Source organism: Misgurnus anguillicaudatus, chromosome 15 (genome assembly GCF_027580225.2).
Source record: "Misgurnus anguillicaudatus chromosome 15, ASM2758022v2, whole genome shotgun sequence".
Classification (NCBI taxonomy): domain Eukaryota; kingdom Metazoa; phylum Chordata; class Actinopteri; order Cypriniformes; family Cobitidae; genus Misgurnus; species Misgurnus anguillicaudatus.
Window position 1 is genome coordinate 10,787,501 of NC_073351.2, and position 18,706 is coordinate 10,806,206.

Below are 18,706 nucleotides of genomic sequence, written 5' to 3' on the forward strand. Positions count from 1 at the left end.
ATAGCCATTAACAGACTCCCAACGCCACTAGAAACCCATCAAATATTTAACACTCGCCTGGACATGGGCTAGTGATGCTCCCCTGAGCTTTCGCTGTGTCCCGCAAGGCCAAAAGAACAGAGACGGAATAAAGAGATACAGAGGTGTTAAGTCCCAAGAGAGAGAGAAAGACCACATCAGCCCCAGGAGATAATCAATACCTCTTGTCTCTGCAAACAGCTGTCAACAAACCAACCACTTTCACAGCTCCACTAGAGATCACTGTGTATGTGTCTGTGTGTGTGTGTATGCAGGTGCTTTACGGGTGATTGTGCTGTTTCGGATAAACCAGGGTTCCTTGCGCTCCTGTGCAAATCTGAGTTTTTGGAGCATGAAGTCATGGTGCACATCTGTGGTCGCCCAACTGAAGATAATGTCTTTTGACCGCCCGCCCAATAAACGTGCAGGGAGAGATTTGGAGACGGAGGGAACTAGCCAACATTTTGTGGAGTGTGGGTGACCTCTGACCCCTGACCGGAATCTGGGACAAAATATTTTACATTTTCACACACGTATATGCTAACACGTATACTGCCAAAAAGCTCATATCATCCAGATGCAACGCTGACATGCCCATATGGGCAGAAAATCACCATCACCCTCCAATGTCCAGTGATCACCTTGTATAAGTGCCCTGCATATGGCAACTTAACAGTATGCTATGAAATCACTGGAAGGGAGCAAGTGAGTTTCTGGTGGTTCTTTGCTTGAAAAGCAGTAGTTTATATACATTTATGCTAGCATTGTGAATGGTTGGATTATAATAGCATGCTAATTCCTATCTTGAAGCGTTGAAATGTTATTTGCAAGCACCTGGTATACTGTAAAAAGTTGGATCAACCCTTTAAAAAATTACTACAATTAATAAAACCTAATAAATAAATAAAAATTCAACAAAGTATTTTTTTAATTTAAAAGGACACAAATTTTCCAGCTCCCCTAGAGTTAAACATTTGTTTTTTACCATTTTGGAATCCATTCAGCTGATCTCTGGGTCTGGCGCTAGCACTTTTAGCATAGCTTAGCACAATCCATTGAATCTGATAAGACCATTAGCATTGCGCTAAAAAATAACCAAAGAGTTTCGATATTTTTCCTATTTAAAACTTCACTCTTCTGAAGTTACATTGTGTACTAAGACTGACGGACAAATAAAAGTTGTGATTTTCTAGGCAGAACTATACTCTAATTCTGGTGTAATAATCAAGGACTTTGCTACCGTAACATGGCTGCAGCAGGCGCAATGATATTACGCAGTGCCCAAAAATAGTCCCCTGCTATTGAAAGTTACCAAGGGGACTATTTTCAGGCGCTGCGTAATATCATTGCGCCTGCTGTAGCCATGGTACGCCAGCAAAGTCCTTGATTATTACAGAATGAGAGTATAGTTGCTTGCCATATCGGCCTAGAAAATCGCAACTTTTATTTTTCCGTCAGTCTTAGTACACGATGTAACTACAGAAGAGTAAAGTTTTAAATAGGAAAAATATCGAAAAACTCTTTGGTCATTTTTGAGCGGTATGCTAATGGTCGGCTAATGTTAGGGCAGCAAAGTCCTTGATTATTACACCAGAATAGTTCCTAGCCATATCGGCCTTGAAAATAGCAACTTTTATTTTTACGTCAGTCTTAGTACACGACGTAACTACAGAAGAGTCAAGTTTTAAATAGGAAAAATATCGAAAAACTCTTTGGTCATTTTTGAGCGGTATGCTAACGGTCGGCTAATGTTAGGGCAGCAAAGTCCTTGATTATTACACCAGAATAGTTCCTAGCCATATCGGCCTTGAAAATAGCAACTTTTATTTTTCCGTCAGTCTTAGTACACGACGTAACTACATTAGAGTCAAGTTTTAAATAGGAAAAATATTAAAAAACTCTTTGTTCATTTTTGAGCTGTATGCTAATGGTTCGCTAATGTTACGACAGCAAAGTCCTTGATTATTACACCAAAATAGTTCCTAGCCATATCGGCCTTGAAAAATAACAACTTTTATTTTTCCGTCAGTCTTAGTACACGACGTAACTACAGAAGAGTAAAGTTTTAAATAGGAAAAATATCGAAAAACTCTTTGGTCATTTTTGAGCGGTATGCTAATGGTTGGCTAATGTTACGGCAGCAAGTCCTTGATTATTACACCAAAATAGTTCCTAGCCATATCGGCCTTGAAAATAACAACTTTTATTTTTCCGTCAGTCTTAGTACACGACGTAACTACAGAAGAGTCAAGTTTTAAATAGGAAAAATATTGAAAAACTCTTTGGTCATTTTTGAGCGGTATGCAAATGGTTGGCTAATGTTACGGCAGAAAAGTCCTTGATTATTACACCAAAATAGTTCCTAGCCATATCGGCTTAGAAAATTACTAATTTTTAATTTTCCGTCGGTCTTAGTACACAATGTAACTATAGAAGAATCAAGTTTTAAATAGGAAAAATATTAAAACTCTTTGTCATTTTTGAGTGCGATGCTAATGGTCTAATCAGATTCAATGAATTGTGCTAAGCTAAGCTAAGCTATGGTAGTGTGCACTGTAAAAAGTAAAAGTTGGATCAACTTAAAAAAAATACTTCAATTGGTAACATCTGAAAAATATGTTTAAATGGAAAACACTTTAAAGGCGGGGTGCATGATTTTTGAAAAACACTTTGGAAAAGTCAGGCCGAGTACCAAAACACACTTTACCCCTTATGTCTACTATTCGACATCGTTGCCTGGGTTGCGTATGTGTGGGGCGGGTCTATCAAAAGAAGGTTCAGATTCTACTGGGTTGAGGGGTTGTTTGTTTAGGTGATTTCAAATGGCAACATTGGCTTTCAGAGATTGTGCAGAGATCGTAATTTTTTTAAGTACAAAAATTAAGTTTTTGAGGATTTAAAGAGATCTCATGAATAGTAATATATTCTGTAACATGGTCACTGTAGTGTATTGTTTGTATGTACTGTATGTTTGTTATTTGTACTGTATAGGTGATGTGAGTATATTGTATTGTGCATATTATACACATGCGATAATTATTTTATTTGCAAGTATATTTAACAATGTTACACTTACGTTGCCTTAAATTGCATTCTTCAATTGAAAACAAATGGCTTCCAGTTGCTTTCTGGCTGCAATTTGCTGTCAATGTAAACCCTTACGAAAACAATTTATAGTGTTAATGAGACCACCCTGCCCACCAAAATCAACACAAATTATAATTGAACATTTTGTTTGCCTCTGTCCCTTTTTTTGGAACCTGACTCAATGTTTTTTCAGTGCCCTCGGTCTGTGGTGTAATAGAGTATCCAGTGTATAATGTGGCAGTGTTAGTGCATTAGAGAGGAGGCGGGCCTGTGGGCGGTCCCTTTGCTCTGATTGGCTGAAGTGAACTGAAGCAGTCACATAGAGGGCTGGATTAGCTGAGGTGGGGGAGGTGCTTTGCCTGCTCTAGCTGCAGATCAGAGCACAACGGCGAGCCATTAACACCGTTCACAAGCTCAGAGACGTGGGAAAGATGGACTAGAAGAGCAAATGTTTGTGCAAGAGACAGAAAAGCTGTTTATGGATGCGCTGTACTCCAATCTTCATCTAGAAGTGCTGCAGGGTAAGGACACGATGCACACTTCTGTCTCTCTTTAAGGAATCTCTGATCTTTGGAGGCATGGACTGCATATTATTCCAACCTTCCCGGGACTCTTGCTTTAAGATTTTGGAGCATCTTCTTGTGGCTTGTTTCTAAGAGAATAAGGGATATCTGTGTCACACACTGATTTGATCACTATCGAAGGTTCAGTCGAGGGTTCCTTCAGTTCTCTCTCTCTCCGTCTCTTTGTGATCATGCACTAAAATCATCAGTTCATACATTGAGGGCACACCTGTCTCTCAAATTCACTCACTCGTGTGGATGTAAGCAGAACTCTGCAGCCCGGATTTTAAGCACCTTTGTCGTTTGTCCAGCATGGATAAAAGGATTTCTGTATACTTGCTCGCACATTGAATCTGCCTGCATATGACAAGGTGAAAAGGGTGAGAACTTTTCCATATGTCTTTCTTTTGTGCATGCTTTTTTCCTAACATTGGCATCCTTCTGTGTTCAGGTTAAAGAAGTAGGAAAAATCAAGAGATGCATGAATGCAAATTTCTCTTGCATTTCAGTGCTGAAAACAATTCAGTGTATAGATTGTAGGAATTATAAAATATATAAATTAATAAAAATGTATATATATTTATTTATTTATTAATTTATATTGTATTGTATATTTACATTTGCGTTTAAAACAATTTTGATACACATTTTTTTATCTTATATTTTATTCTGCACCACAGGACTATTTAAAATATATTTATTATGGCAAAAATGTCTTTTTTTAAGTTGCCAGTTACAGCACCTAAAATATCCATTCTTGCTATACTTATAATATAATGTAATATAATATAATATAATATAATATAACACTTACATTACAATACATGAAGAGTTTGGTGCAAAACAAGATAACTTCGTTTTTCAATTTTTAAAAAAATAGGGTTTTTTAATTGTGCAGTCCAGTTAATATCAATCAAACTGCAGTTGGTTTGTTTTGATTTAAGCTCTTATAACTAAATAAAAGTACAACTATGTAGGACAATAAAGCACAATAACAACATAATAACACAACAATAAACACGTTTTGCATTTTTTTTTTAATATTAAATTTATCTCGTTTTGAAACATATAATAGTGTGTATATTGCACATACGTTTATGTCTAAAATAACAATAAATTTAATAAATTAAATAAATATATATATATATATATATATATATATATATATATATATATATATATATATATATATATATATATATATATATATATATATATATATATTTTTTTTTTTTTTTGATGCAACATTAAACACTATATACACTTAGTAGTACACAATTTTAGCCACAGAAATGCATCATCACAGGCTCAATAAAATGGGATGCTTTACCTGAGCGTACATATTAAGTGACATAACAAGTCACCTTTACGGCAACACCAGCTGGTGGTTACATTTAAACTTGGGTGACTAAGGATATGTGTGCTTTAACTACTATCTTCGTGTATAAGACGAGTGTGTGTGTGTGTTGTGTGTGATATTACTGGTCTCTCGATACTGGAAAGGTTACTGCTAATTAAACCACATTTCTATCCACTGAAGCACAAATGTAGGGCTCCCTGTGTGCTTCTCCAGCAGCTGTTAGGGTCTTAACACACTTCACCATCTCTATCTGCGTAGTCACACATCTGGAGCTCAGCATTTAGTAATCTCACGCTATCAGCAAAGCACTGTCCCTGTTTTACTTCACACAAGAGTCAGTGTGTGTGTTATGATGTGTGTTACAGTCGTATGCTTATGTGCTCAGGGCAGTGATTGTGGGAAATTGTGTGTGTGTGTTTGGAAAGGACGTGTGTTTCCTATTCCTTAATGACAGTTAGCCGGAGAGGCATAACGTTTAATAATTTAACCATTTCTAGACATTTAACCATCTTTTTATTTAAGCGAGCTCTTTATTGTCAATGTACAAGAACTTTTGTTTTTCAGTGTAAAAAAGTTGGTTACCTGGTTGCCCTAAAATTTTGAGTTAATTCAACTTAAAAGTTGACACAACAATTTACTTTTAAGTTGAATGAACTCAAAATTTTAATGCAACCAGGTAACTTACTTTTTGAAGTTAAACCAACAAATCTTTATTTACAGTGTGCAGGGTTGGTAAATTATAGTCAGTACACAGGAAATAAATTAATTTACAGAATATATAGACCATTTTGCAAGATGTAAACAAAATATTAATATTAATTAATATTAGAACAAAATACAACCAACAGAAAATTTAGAACTGAATCAAAATGTAAAATAAATGTGAACTATAAAAACCAAAAACAACAGGAAGTGCTTCTGGGCCAGTGTTGTTTACATCTTGCAAAATGGTCTATACATAAAAATAAACATTTGCATAAAAATGAAAAAAAATCAATGCAGTACCTATGGCATCGTATGTACGCAAAATTAAAAGAAAACATAGAAACACAAAGGTGAATTGTGTGTGCGAAATAGAGTTGACAAAAGACTAAAGTAAATGTTAAAGGTGCAGTGTGTAAATTTTAGCGGCATCTAGTGGTGAGGTTGCGAATTGCAACTAATGGCTCAGTCCACTGCCCAACCCTCGCTTTTGAAATGCATAAAGAAGCTACGATAGCCACCACCGGACAAACATTTCATCGTCGGAGACAACTTAGTAAAAAAGTTTGTCCATTAGGGGCTTCTGTAGAAACATGGCGGCACAAAATGGCGGCTTCCATGTGGGGGGACCCTTGGTGTATGTAGATAAAATGTCTCATTTTAAGGTTATAAAAACAAAATGGTTCTTTTAAAAGGTCTTTATACACAACTAACAATATAGTTTTGTATACCGTAAAACTTCAAATAATAGCCCGGGCTTTTATTTTCCCAAACCTATCATCACACCAGGCGTCTAAAAGAGACAGGCTTATAATTTAATTGTTCCAGCATGACAGCAGGAGGTTACCACATATTACGTTTTATTTTTAATATGAATGTGTTTAACAAATTAGTTTGTGTAATAACAACAGTCTTAAATTATTGGCAGTATAAATAAAGCAAACAAGGATATGTTTTTTTATTGGTTGTTACGTGAAATCTTACCAAGATACAACAGTGCTATTTTCTGATTGTCTATTGTGTAGACTCTTTCTTTTTTTTGTATTTGCTCGCTCGACTAGAACTCTAGGGAAGACTGGCTTGATAGAGAGAGAGAGCAGTGCGGCCAGATACATTTTAGGCGCTGCAGCATATTAAATATGATAAATAGTGTTTCCGCGTGAGAAATACAATGTGTGGCGGGAGTGCATGCATGACAAAAGACTGAAAGCCCGGCTATTATCAGCGGCCCCAAAACACTACCGGCCCACCGGGAAAAGTCCCGACTCTCCCGATTGTCACTTCGCTACTCTCATCATCACCTCAAGCCTGCCGACAAAGCTTGTTGTGTTGTCATAGTGATGAGTAAAGGAACGACTGCGTCTGTCACGTGACATCTACCGGTAAGCAAAAAAAACGTTAGCGTGTTCAATCTGCACCATAGAACTGTCTTAAACAGACTATCTGACGGGTTTTAGAAGATTAAATACAACCCGAAACTCAAAAACAGACCAGGCCTTTATTTGAGACAGGCGTTTATTTACCCAAACCTGTCGTCACACCAGGCGTCTAAAAGAGACAGGCGTCTATTTGGGAATCGGCTATTATTTGAAGTTTTACGGTATTATTTTGCATTTTTTTCAAGAGATCCTTTTAAAAATTACACACTGCACCTTTAATGCATGACATATGTGATGTTTATATGATGTTAATGCATCACTTGTGATGTTTAGGCTCTTTGAGTAGACTATAAACAATACAAATACTTCGATGCAGAACATTATCATCACAAAAAAAGTATAATCATAATATCATTTTATAAAGATAAGGACATGTTCTTTTGATCTTTTTTCCTTACCTAAAAATTTAAAAGTTGATGTGTGCCATTGTTTAAATGTTGAAGATTTCTTCCCCATCACAGCTTAATGGGCGTAGACAACTATATAATTAGTTTTGATTTCCCCAAAAAATTTTACCATCAAAACATTATTCTGTTTTGTTTGATTCAATCAATCAATAGCATTAGTTTGGGATCTGTTTTTCGAACATAATAGTAGGTGGAAATGTTGGTAGAAATCTTTATTTAATCGCATTGCAAGGCTTTAATGGTCTTGGAATTACTTCACAATAAATGTTATGTCCCAATAAACCCTCCAAGGATTTGGCCCTATAAACCTTCTCACTTACACTGTATATATTCAGCAGAGAAGCCACGCCCACTTAAGCTTATTTCTGAGCAAAGCTTTGAGATGTACAAGCAGAAGAAGCCTGAAGCTTTTCTCCCGCTGTAACACATTTTCTGACACATTTCTGTTGGCACTGTAGGACATTTTATAGCCTACGGGAACACCAGCGAGCTTATATTGACGGTACTTTTAAAAACATCCTCTTTCCTTCCTTCATCGACACCTCAGGTTGTGAACATGCTCTGTTTGTGGCCGTAGTGGTGGTCAGCAACTGTGTACACACACGAGGCTAAAGCTTGGCTTAAAAGTATTAGATGCCCACTCTTTATTCTTCTGAACCAAACACATGCGGGCATACATGACAGATGGCCTTTCTTGAGAGAAAGACAGTGTTTCTTTATCACCTTATCCTGTGTAGCATCAACAGCCTTGTTTGAAGAAATGAAGCCGGTTGTGTGTGGTTGTGCCTATAGGGCAGTTTGTTGATAGAGTTGATGATTACCCACCACTGAATACTTTCATAGCATTATTTTTGATAGTAAACATATTTTGTGCATTCATTTTTCACTGGTAATCAGTTCAGTAAATGTCATAAATGCATTGTATCTAACAGTAATGGATAAGAATTGATTAGTGGACACAGATCTAACCAAACTGTTGTTTTTTTGTATTTTAGTTTTCTCCACTTAAAACTTCACAAAATATTATCATTATGTATTCGAAGCTTTTGTCTGATTCATTTCATCACAATTTTAAAGACCATTGAAGTGCCTTCAAATTCTTTAGCCTCTTATGGAACGGCTGAAATTCCACAAGGGATCATGTTAGTTTTTGTTTTATGGTGCTACTTAGCTGTATTTTTTAAGTTATAAAGGTTTAAATCAAAACAAACCAACTGCAGTTGCATTGAAATTAATTGGAATGCACAACCAAAAAACAAGATTTCTGATCAATTAAAAAAACGGTGGTTATCTCGTTTTGCAACGAAACTCTTCATTTTGAAGATTTAATGCTTCAAAGATACAATGAAGTTTATGCAGCCTCATGTGCAAGGGAGGGGGTGTGCTGTGTATGGCACAGTGTTCCTTATCAGGTTAATGTGTTTTTGTAATTTTTACTTAAACAGAAAGTTGGGCGTCGTATATTTAATGGCTCCTCTTTCTTTTAAAATAATCAATACCGATTAGTTTAGCCTGAAATCTCATGAGAATCTGCAGAATGATGTCATAAAATTCATTGATCTGTATTGATGGAAGTCAGAGACCATTTTTAACTCTTTCACCACCATTGATGAGTTATCTTGTCAATTAAGAGAAAACATATGCATAAAAAACGTGTTCCGTGTGATAACGTGTTACCCAATTTATTAAAAAAAACTGACGTAATTTACTAATTTTAAACTCTGTGTATGTTTTGATAATCGTTCTGAATCTGATCTCTAGCAAAATTCATTCACAAAAAATGCAATTATTTCAACTTTTTACTAAAAAAATTATATTTTTGAAGAAAAATACCCATATATAATGCTACGTACATACCAAACGCGGGGCATCGCCTTATTCGCTCTAGATTACTCATGGGATTTAACTTTGTGTCATGCGAATTTTTTGCGTAAGTTAAATATTTTCAACTTGGGCGAAGACGCGTTTGAGGCGAATATCGCGTGTTTTCACGGCAAACGCGCCGCCCATATCGCCTGTCTTTGCATTGACTTTGTATGTAATCTACTCGCGCAAATCGTTGAACTTCGATCCATCTGGTGTGAACCCACATAAGAGGTTATATACAGAAAATATAGATAGGACTAAATATTTTTTTCCCCCATTTTGTTTGTTTGTTTGTTTGCTTGAGAAGAGGGGGTCTGTTCTTTTATTTGATATATTTGTATGTTTATATATTCTTAGAAGAACATTTTTCTGGAAGGCATTTTGTGAAACCTTTGTGAAAATCACAAAAAATGCAACTTTTCGAAAAAATGGCTGGCAGGAAATGAGTGGTTGTATCTTGTACATGTAAATTTTGTCAATGTTTTCGAACACATTCGTTTATCCTTAAAATATTTAAACAAAAGCCAAAAAAACTCTATTTTGAATTCAATGGGACTTTAAGAATCAGCCATTGAAAATCCTTTATGTGACCCTGAACCACAAAACCTAAATATCACAGGCAAAAGCCAAAAACACATTGTATTTGTCAAAATAATCAAATTAGGATATTATGTGAAGATCATGTTACATGAAGATATTTTGTACATTTCCTTTCGTAAATATATAAAAATGTCTTTATCATTAATAATATGTGTTGCTAAGGACTTTATTTGTAAAGGCGATTTTCTCAATATTTAGATTTTTTTGCAACCTCAGATTCCAGAATTTCAAATAGTTGTACTGTATTTCGACCAAATATTGTCCTATCCTAACAAGCCATACATCAAACCATGCATTGAAAGCTTATATATTCAGCTTTGAGATGATGTAAAAATCTCAATTTCAGAAAATTTACCCTTATGTTTTGTGGTCTCGAGTTACATATATTTACCATAAATTTTAATTTATCATTATTTCTTGGACTAATTAGCTTTTTGCATTGTAACATAAGTTTCAAGATGTAGATGTTTTAGCACACATTCTTCTTAATAGGAAGAGAAATCTTAATAGGCCTAAAGAAAGGCTCTTCATTTTCTTCATCCCAAATGCAATTTCCTATTTGTTTCATTTGATTTTGCGTTCAAATATAACTTTTTTTCTCTTAAGATTTATCCACCCTAACTTCATCCTCCATCTCATATCCACACCACACAAACACTTTTAGCATCTAGATGTGACTCATGACAGAACAGGGGGTGTACGAATTGACGGATAAGTTTACAGTCGATGGTCACACATGGTAATAAATGGATTATATTCACACCCTCGCAGGTTCACACAAAGCTCTGTGACGTCTCAGCCTTAATGGAAAACCTTGCCACAGGTCTCTGCAGAAACACTAGAGGCCTCTCTTTCTTGTGAGATGAGTTATGCAACGCAGGAGCCACACAGTGATGTTTTTAGCTTTGAGGTCGATTACAGCTAAAGATCTTTTGATGGTGTTTTAAAGGCTCTAGGTTTAGGTATGTAAAGCATAATCTCATGTTGACATCTATTGAATAATAAAAATAAAGAATGAAGGTGAATTTGTGAAAGATTATATAAGACAGTGCTGAGTGAAAGGACTCTGAATCAGGACTGGTTTAACCACCCACATCTTGTTTCAGTGCAAACACAGAGAGGGTATTAATGACTGGAGGTTCAGGATGCAATGTTCATGGCCAATATCCAAATGGTCCAGAAAACCTGTTTCTATTGCTTTTCTTATTTGAAAGACAGTTTCATTCAGTGCATCAAAGATAAACGTAATATTTACCAGTATGTGTGTTCACTGAGAATTGAACCCACGACCACACAAACACCATGCTTTGAGCTTTACTATCCTTACTGATTTGTTGTGTGGCCTGTTTGCTGTAAGAAAATGTAGGCTGACAGTGATATGGGAATGGGGTCAGCCCATATTGAATATTCAGAACTGAAGCTGTACAGTATATATACAGTCCATGCGTGTCAAAATGAGATTCGCTACTGCCACACCACAGCTCTGAATCCATACCAATTTTGTTTCTGGAAGTTCACGGGCAGTTTGACAAACTACCTTGCACAGTTTTGACTTTTTCAATATATGTTTTCTGGGTCTGTGTCACAACACCGAGACTGTGGCCAACCATGGAAAACAAGAGGAAATGGTGCTGAGGATTTAAAATTGATATTCGCCTAAACATTAAAGATTCATCATCAACTACCTTTGTTTCCTCACTGAATGAAAAAGCAACATGAAGCCTTTGACAGGAACATCATGTCCTTCACTTGGCTTTCATCTAACATTGATGCATTGAAGACTTTTGTTTTTGTAAAATCAAGGCTGTGGGAACGATTCAAAAGAGTGAATTTCCACCACTGGTTTTACAGTAACTGATTTGCTGAAGGGCACACTCGGGTATAAAGGGGCCAACCTTTATTTTTTGCTACTTGTGAGATCTTAATGGTCCATTTTTTACGTTTACGCAATGGTCCACGTACAATGTGCGTGACGCAGTTTTCTTCATCAGAAGAATACGCATACTGTTTTTGAAACTCACCATACAATCTACGAATAGGTTGAGCATGCGCCTACAGGAGATAATAAAATTTAGCCCAGGAGATGTGTTGCATTTTGTCGCAATGCGTATGTGAACGTATGTGTAATATACTATACTTTGCATGTAAAAAAAACTTTACTCCAGGCTTTACAGTCTACTATAATGATTAACACTAAATTCTTAAAGGGATCGTTTACAAAAAAATATATATTTACTCACCCTCATGTTGTTGTAAACCTGTATTGAACACAAAAGAAGATACAGTATTTTGATAAATAATGGTAAGCACACAGTTGACGGTACCTGTTGACTTCCATAGTATTTTTTTTCTTACTCAATAGGTACCATCACCTGCATGGGCATAGAATACGCAGGGGACATGTGGGACACTTTGAAATAAAGGTGATTCTGTCCCCTGTGGCATCGTGAGAGGTAGGGTATCACCAAAGTGTGGGTTGTTTCACAAATCGAGTCCAAGCAGAGATCAAATCACTGGGTTCTTTTTAATCATCAACTTAAATACCAAAACGATTTTTAACCAAAACTATTCCAGCTTCTCTTTGTGTGTGTCCTATCAAACACCAAACAAAATCAAGACTCTCTGTTTTCAGCTCATTAACAGCTTTTCTCCTTCATTGGCAACAGCTGTCTTCACCATTGAGGAACCTGGTAATTGTAGTCCGGGACCCGGTGGCCATCTTGGTTTGTAGTCCCCATGCTGCAACCACCTAGATGGCAGATACCTTGCCTCTATTACATACCCTCTCACGATGCCACACCCCCATACTTTTTAACTCTGGTACTAGCTAGAGGGGATACAGCTATGGGCAAAACTTGTGAGATTTGGGTTTAGGGTTAGGTTTGGGGGTAGTATTAGGGATGGTTCACATTTCGCGCCTTAAACCGTGCGAAAAACGCGACCGTTGGTTGGTTCTTGTCACATGACCCGTGGTGCGCTTGCGGCATTCTGAAAAGTTGAGATGTTTTTAACTTGATACGGTGCGGACGCGCCTGGAAAAAAGAGTGCTTCGCGATCGCACCGTGTGCGCGTCGCAATCGCATCGCTTTCATTATGAGCGTGCATCCCACGCGCCTACATTTGAAATAACGAACTTGAGTGTGCAAAAGACGCGATATGTGAACTGCCCCTTACTGTGCGTTTACACCAGATGCGGAAGAGGCAGCAAAAACGTGCTAATCACGCGTAGTTGGACGCTTGAACATTTCTAGTCATTCAAGACATTCACGCATAAATTTGCGTCATGGAAGGGGCTTATATAGTTCAAATTGTGTAAACTTACCTGATTGTTTGACCTCCTCCCTCACTTTCTTCTAAACAAGATCCTTGAAATTCCTGTAAAAGTACGAAGATCTAGTCTCTTGTAACGATGATGATTGTCCTCTATTGTAGTTTTGTTTTTCTGCCTCTGCTCGCTTCCTGTAATCACATCACTGCCAGAGCAAGCTCCTGATTGGTTAACGCGCCGCAAAAATATGACAAAGTTCAGATTTTTCAACTTGCGCTTTTGCGCCACACCACTCACGCTTACCGCCCCACAGGATGCCTATTTTTATCTTTGCATTGACTTAACATGTAAATTGCATGCGCTTGTCGCCTCTTCCGTGTCTGGTGTGAATGGTCCAGTAGGATGAAAAACAGCGATTCTGGCTAGATAGGATACAGCTACAGCCTAAATCCCATGACATGTTGGGTTTAGGTTAGGTTTAGGATGAAAATAGCCCTCATCTGTGGAGATTTTGGCCATAGTAGTATCCCTTCTAGCCTTCATTTACTGCCACCATTCCCGCCCATGTTTTTAGTTTGTTACGTTATAAGGTGAATCTTCGGGTCTGGTTGAGCTTTAAAGTTCAACAGATGGGAGCAGGAACAGCGTAAACCTGTCACTGCGTTGTCTCAAGCGCACTGCTTCGTCGGCACAAGCGATCACTTTACATGCTTTCAGGTACTGCCAATTTAAATATTTAAGCACAAGAAAATGCAAAACAGATTTAACACGCTGTTTTAAAATTATGTGTGTGCGGCCGTCTGACGCACGTGGCCGAAATGCCGCATATCAAGGCTTCCGAGTGCTGAGTTCACGTTTTCTTGCGCTTGAACTGACATATTAACTCGAAACTAAAAATTTCCTAATTTCCAAGTAAACACACACTGTTGCCCCTGGTCAACTGTGCTTACCACCCAGTGATCTATATAAATGACTGGATTGCGCATGACGTCACAACTGTGAAGCCACCGTGCCGCCATGTTGGTATACCCAAACATTCTATTAAATCAATGGACACGATCAGATTTTAATGATAAAACATCACTTTACTAGTCTTCGTTTTTATATCTGAAGTTACCCTGTACGTTATTACAACACAAACGTCCTAAGCATGTACATAGTTATTTACTGAAAGTTGTACATTTTAGTTTTTAACCGGTTATTATACATTCATCTTCATTACAGTATCAGATCAGCAGACAGACCGCAGCATATTTAGTATTAATGACAAACGTGCTCATTCTGAAATCGAAATAAATAATCATATTCGTCTGCCGGTTGGGTATACCAAGATGGCGGCTCGAACTCTGCGCTGGCTTCACCTCACGCTGTTACGTTAAGCGTTCTTTGCGCAATCCAGTCATTTATATAGATCAGTGTTACCACCTGACATTTTCCAAACCAGTTTTTTGAGTGCAGTGTGCATAGGCATGTCCACTGATGCCAAAACTGGTGCCCTGCAGGTTAAGAGCAATGTATTTACTCTTGCACCTCATGCAAAGCTCAGCCACAAGGTAACTGAGAAACATTCTCATCTATTGTGCTTAACCTCTCAACAGTCATTTTTCCCATGTCATGAAGCAACAAAGGAGGAAAGGGAGACGAGTATTGTGTTAAACAAAAGCAGTCCACGATCCTTTTCATCTATCCCATAATGCCTTCCTGTTTTCTGTGACCCAGGATCACAAAAGCTAATGCGAAAATGGCAAAGGTCATTGGCGTTTTATTAAACCCCAGTTGGGTTTGTGGGCCAGAGGTCATTTTTGAGCAAACACCAGTCACAGCTCTATGTTTGACTGTGCGTGTGGTTATGACCAGTTCATCTAAATGTGTTGACAAGTGACACACACACACACACACATTGCAGTTTAGATTCTGCATTCGCAGCCCCTCAAACGTGTTTACACATAAAAAGACTCATTGTGTCGGTTTTAGTGAGGGCTGAAAAAAATCCTGCGCTGTTTGACTTCAAGTAGGAGGCGGTGAGCAATGCTGCTCATCATTCGCCGTAGGTGCATATTTCTGCGAGGAAGTTTTACATAGCACAGAAATCTGCTGCCTACTTCATATTATTAGCAAGTATGTGAAGCACATCTACTTCATTAAATGTTTAGCAAGACAAGATGCGTGCGATGAAGACCCCCGAGCACTTTTTCCATCTGGATACAATCACAGGTCTGCAATCGAAATGTTTCATCCCCCACAACGCACCAAATTGTAGCTATATTGAGTCACATTCATTGGTTCTCTCCACATGTGAAGAGAGATGAATGAGAATAGACAATATGGCTGTCCTGGGGGATGAGGCGCAGGGTCCAGCCCCTGCCGTGAGCCCTCAAAGGACAACACGGAGGGTTATCTACAAACCGCAATGGCCGGATCCCTTAGCACAAAGAGAATTCCCATGAGTCTTTGGGAGAAGCCTTTTGTAAAGGCTGATGCACAGTGTTCTCTGATGTTGTCGTTCTTAGGAGGTTTTTGACCTTTATTGAGGATCTCCACAAATAAGTAAGTCGCTTTTCATTAATGTCTGCTTTTTTGGGTCGTGTCTCTCTAATGGACTGTTTGAAATGAGTTTGTTACCCACAATTCCCTGTGGTATTTGGCTTGTAAGCCTGTGCCACTTGTCCTGGCTGGAGACTACAGGACGGATCATCCTCGGAAGTGTGGGATTTACTGCTGACTAAGGACTTGGCTGACAAGCTGAGGGAGTGATGCAAATAAAGTATGGGCGATAGAAAGAAAGATACTGTTAAATATTCAGTGCGCTCAGTTGCTTTACTGTCGCCACATCGCTTGTATGTGTGAGACTGGGAGAAGACAGTGTGAGAATTACAAGCATCACAATATTCTCTGGGATATAATGGTCATGCAAGCATAATACGGAGAAATAAATAGAAATGTATTCACTCGGGCTGTGTTTGTTTTTATAATTACGCTTGTAGATGCATTAGCTGCACTTGCCTATGAGAGGAAAAATACCTGCTAATTCATAGCGTTGCTTTCTCCCCTGAGAGGTGTAACGTGTTGAAAGATGGGCTTTTATTTAACGCCATGGCTACTGAATATATGAGCTGTATTTACACCTTTAGTGAGAAAACATTTTCAGTGGAAAGTATGTGTGGCTGTATTTCGCATAGAATGTTAGTGTATTATATTGTATTGTACACTGCCTACTATTACCTTACTCTTTTTGTAAAATCCGGGTTAAAGTCTTATAATATAATAATACAGTAATTCTGATATTCCCCGGCTCTGTTTCAAAGGTAGTGGGAGGTGTCTACTGTCTAAACTGGCAGTTGCCTTATACGGTAGTAGCATCCTAAATGGAACAAGTGACCCATTTGGAATGCTATACATAGGCAGCAGCGTCACACATTTACATTTATGCATTCGGCAGAAGCAACTCAATGTACTGTGCATTTAGCCTATACATTTCATTGATCAAAGTTCAAACCCATGACCTGGAACACTGCCAGCACCATGCTCATCTTAAGTGAGTATTGACAAAGATACTTCATATTAACAAGATGTGTCACTGGTATTGATATGAATGGGAGAGATCACAATTGTCAGTATGGTCCTCTAGTCCCGCCTTCAAATAATGAATGAATTTCTCTGGGGAAAGGAATTTGCATCTCCAAGTCTTGCTTGGCCCTGGAGGCATTGCAAATATGGTGGCGCAGTGACGTGACTTTCTTAAAGGGACAGTAAGTAGGGTTTTAAGTGTTTTATTAATCAAATTGAACGGGTAAGTCCAATGAGGCTTCCATGTCGTTCCGCCGTATTGATAAACTATAATAGCAGAGAGGGACAAAAAGCACTAGTCTACCACAAAGCGTTTTCATTCAGAACACGTGAACTAGCTGAAACGGACAAGGAGATCAGTGATTACATAACGGCTACCGTAGTTGCAACAAGCATTTGGAAAAGCGAGGCGCTAGAGAGCACTATTCGTGTGAATGCAAAATACAATTTCAACACCAGATGGGGGTAAATCCCACTTATTGTCCCTTAAAAAAAATGGTTTTGATTGCAATGGGGTTTGTCGTTAGCCTGTTGCTAAGCTAACTGCACAACGGCATACTCTAATAAGCAAAAAATGTAATTGCATGCCTAATAATTGATTGAAATGGTATGTTTTTTATTCAGCTTTTTAATGATACTTTATATGAGAAGCATTTTTCATTGAAATGCATTATGGGATTGCTTTCTCTTCAAAAGATTACATATGTGATACTCGCTAATACTTTGTAAAAATTAGGTATCTTAGAAGATAAAATGCAGAAACACTAAGGCCAGAGGGATAACTATCAGCTATATCTTAGAGACCCTATAATAGCCTACACTGAAGTCAACCTCTTAAAATTGATAGCAGGTAGAGGACATAATGTGTTATGTAGTGTCTGCTTGAAACACTATTCATTTCTTGCTCTAAATTATTAATTTTTCATTTTGCCCACAGTGGTGGAGGTGTGTTTCAGACAGCAGGGAAATCTGTATTGTGGGTCTGTTGTGTAGTGTGTATTTATGAGTGTTGATGTTGGCTGTCTGTTTGCCGATGTTTCTTAATGCATCAGAAATATGAGCTTTACTTTTCTCCAAGGATCTTAGACATCTTAACCACCTTTGTAAGCCATAGTGTTCTGGGAAATGTATTTTTTAAATCAAATTTACTCACAAATATCCTTGTCTTCAAGAGCCAACCTGAGCGACGGTTATCTGAGCTTTTTCTTCTTTGACTATCGCAATTTGAATTAACAGCAAATACCGACCTTCCATCCACAAGCCCCACAGTGATGGCTTGTGAAAACGTTGACCATTTTTATGCCTTAACGCCACAGTGAACTTTATTCAACCGCACACAACTCTGTAGCAATTTGGGCTTTAGCACTGTGTCATAAACCTGCATCGACTGTGGATGGGCGGTGAAGCCTTTTCGTTTTTTTAATCCCTATGGACCAAATCAGCATCTTTTGTTGCTGCTCCTTATCGGTTTGGGACAGAAGTCGTTCTTGCAGTGTTAAGGCTTCGGGGGAGTTTACAGCCCTCCCTGTGGTCTGAATGGACGCGAGGCGAGGGGTGCGCTCCATTAAAGCGGCGATAAAACTCAATAATCTTACCATCAGCGTGCAGTATGGCCACAAGCTAAACACAGACAGGCAGCGTAATTAACTCTTAGCAGTTCTCATGACTGCATAGATCTCTTTAAATAGAGGAGCTAATGGCTATTGGGATATGAAGGAATTGGGGGGGGTAAAGGAGAATTTGAAAGAGGTGAGGAGAAGAAAAAGGCAAGAGAATGGGGATAGAGCTCATTATGATTTGAGCATGATAATGGTGAGTAATTTAGTCAA

The 18,706-nt window shown here is 38.0% G+C and overlaps 1 protein-coding gene across 5 annotated transcripts in view; it reads left to right on the top strand.

Annotated features, from left to right (window-relative positions):
* Positions 1 to 18,706, top strand: part of large2 (LARGE xylosyl- and glucuronyltransferase 2) — a 179,905-nt gene that overhangs the window by 71,962 nt on the left and 89,237 nt on the right. The window contains exon 1 of one of the 5 annotated variants that reach the window (XM_055173775.2): positions 3,457 to 4,048. The exons of 3 other annotated variants lie outside the window; for them this stretch is intronic. The gene's annotated coding sequence lies outside the window, so the exon portion shown is untranslated. Of the gene's footprint in view, positions 1 to 3,456; positions 4,049 to 18,706 lie in introns of those variants that run through there. One more of the 5 variants, XM_055173777.2, reaches the window with a different exon arrangement.